Raw genomic sequence first — 3,059 nt, 5'->3', positions numbered from 1 at the left:
GCCCTTCTTCTCCCTCCCCTACTCCTTGTCTCTCACAGAAGGCTACAGCCAAAGAGGCAGGAATCTGTAAATTACACCATGCTGAAGAATACAAATTATTGCTTATCACACTCCTCTCCAGCAACAGCCTCTGCTCAATCTGCAGGGCATTTGAGAGGTTTGTGTCAACAGAAGCACCATCATTGGGACAAAATACAGAAGTGAGGAGTTTGCACTGGCACTTTTTGTACACTGCCACTACTTCTATTTTGTCCCATCTGTCATTTGGGAATTACTCTCTTCTGACATTCAAAATCCCCAGTATTGCTTTCCATTGTACACAGTACCCCTCAGACCTGGTCCTAAATTATTGACTCGAGGCTGTTAAAGCTTGTTAAACATCGGCTGCATTCTGTCTCAGTGAGCAGCAGGGATTTTCCTCCCTTATCGAGCCTTTCAGAGCTTTGGGGGAAAATATATACTCTGTAAACATTCCTGTTCCACATTATTTACTGCATTCTTACTAATTTATTACCACACAAAAGACATTCTGAAGGCTCTTAGATCTGCCTAAATGTGTATCAGACACGACTATGAAAGTTAAAGTAACACCTGTAGGTCTCCCTCGCTAGATTTTAAAACGAGATGGGACGAGATCATCTCATTGGCATTGCCAGCTGTGCTGTGCAGCCCACCGGCAGTCAGAAGGGTGCAGCTAAGTAATTCACAGCAGGCCTATGAAACGGCATCATCGTATACCATTCTCATTCCAAATTTAAAGGGAACAGTGGCTGGCCATTTGCAAGAAAGTACGAGTGAATACTCATAACCCAAAACCAACTGGGAATGCCTGTTCTGGCCTGACCTCCTACATAACACAACCTATGGAATTTATCCAGTCAGTGAGGAAATTCAATAAAGAATCAGGACTCCCTCATACTTGAGGCAGTACAGAGAGAGTCAAATCTGTCCCAGTCCTCAAGAGCATTCTGATTGTGTAAGGTGAGAGCTAACAGGTGGCAAGCGTAGTTGGCAGGGAGCAAGATGGAAAGAGGGTTTTATATTTCAGAATCTGCGAAATGGAAGTAAAAGATTATACCAGAGTCAGTGCTGGTGGGGCAATGAGAAAGCCACAGGCGAGCTGACTTCTAAAAGGTCTGAGCTCCATCAGAACAATTGTAAGAAGAGGCTGAGATACATGGGTTAACAGGTTAAGGCAACCAAAACACTTTATCAGCAGAGACCCGTGAAAATCATAGGCCATGCTACAGCACTCCACATGAAGACTGACCAGGCCAGCTAATGCTTCCACGGGGCTTCTGCAGGCTCTGTTTCCCATAGAGAACTGAGAGCCAGTGAGGCCAAAGAGTTTGGCAATAAAGCTGTGAAAAGACAGGGAACCTCAGCACAGCTTTCATTCAGTACTTGCAGTTATACTTTTACAGCCTACAGGCAGTTCCTTTTCACATGTATTTTGTTGGTTGGGAAAAAGAGGTGAGAAGATGACAAAATTGACTATTTCGAGATTGAATAACTCGGTTGGGGGAAATGCAGAGCAGAGTCGCATGCTGGGAGGACTGCTTTGTAATTTTGTGCTGCTATACAGATGGACAAACGGGAAACTAATCCTGAGAGCTGAATGCAATATGCACTCATTCACTTGCAGCTTTCCCTGCTAAGCATGATTCTATAGCTTCAGAAGGAGTGCACAAAAAAAAAAAAAAAAAACCCAAAGAAACTCTCTTCTTGTCTCTGCTAGGTAGACCCATTAATGGGGTCTGGATCTAGAAGAGGCCAAAATAACAAGTGAGTGAATTAATCCTCTGCACTTAATTAGCACAGCTGCACCACTGACATGCATGGAAATGGAACTAAAGGAAGAACAGCAGCATTGACAGCCACCACGATAACAGGATAAACCGCCAGCTGTCACTAGCTGTCTTCCTACAACCCAAGCAACTGTCGCTGAATCCTCTCTGGAGATGGCACATGCTCCATGGATCGCCTTGTCAGTCACGCTGTGTTTCTAATGGTAGGCTCAGCCCTCGACCATGTCACAATTTTCCTCTAAAAGGCAACACCTGTCTCCAAATGACGGTTATTACCAGTCAAGAAGCCCTGCCTTCTCTCCAGAGAGGAGACTGGCTAAGTAAACGTGCAATGCAGAAAAGCTTCTGGCAAAAGATCCCTTGTCCATGCAACAAAGTGGAGCGGGCATGTCTCTTGTGTGAATCTGGCAGTCAAGGCAGAGGAAGCTACAGTGAAACAGGTCCTGGAAAAGCTCGGTTTGACAGTCCCATTGTGGCTATCCCATACCACGAAAGGCCAGTGACAGCTAAACGGACAGCAAACAGGAGTCTGCAAAGCCCTTCCAGTGTCCAAGAGACAGGACACTACTGAAGTGAGAGTCCATGGACTCTGTCCTCAGTCGGGACACAGCACAGAAGGAAGTCAAGCAGGATGTGTCAGGCTGAGCGGATCTGAACGAGCAGTACTTCCTTTAGCCGTGGCTCCTAAGGACACTTCCACACAGGGTCACTGCGGGAGCGGAAGCGCGGGGCCGCTCTGGAAGCTCTGCATCCCACAGTGGCCTCCGGGTCTGTTCGGGGGAAAGGCCTTTTCCTAGCGTTACACCTCCCGGGGCCGTACGCGCCGCCGCACGCGTCCTCCGGCATCGGGCTGCTGGCCGGGGACTGTGTGAGGTTCCGCTCCGCCATGTTGTTCCCCGCGGCTGCCGGGAGAGAGCTCCGCGCCCGCCGCCGGTCCGCCATGTTGTTCCGCCGGCACAGCCGCAGGGGGGTTTCCTCGCAGTGGGTTTCCGCCGGCTGTGTTCTGTGCTGCACGCCAGGAGAAGCGGAGGTCAGAACCTTCTTTTGTCTGACCAATGTTTTTAGGACCCCTTCTGCATCTCTTATTCTGTGTCAGAGACTTGCTTCTAACAGCGTTTAACAGCTGTATTTGCTAGAGTGAAAACACGTTGAGATTACCCACCTGTTCATATCCCTGCTGTAATGCACGCTGCCTTTCGCAGTCCCGGTCCATTTCCCGTTCCTGTGCTTTGTGCACACAAAGCGAAGGCT

Source organism: Pterocles gutturalis, unplaced genomic scaffold (assembly GCF_000699245.1).
Source record: "Pterocles gutturalis isolate BGI_N339 unplaced genomic scaffold, ASM69924v1 scaffold43034, whole genome shotgun sequence".
NCBI lineage: Eukaryota > Metazoa > Chordata > Aves > Pterocliformes > Pteroclidae > Pterocles > Pterocles gutturalis.
The sequence above is the reverse complement of the archived record's forward strand: the minus strand, read 5'-3'. Positions refer to the sequence as shown.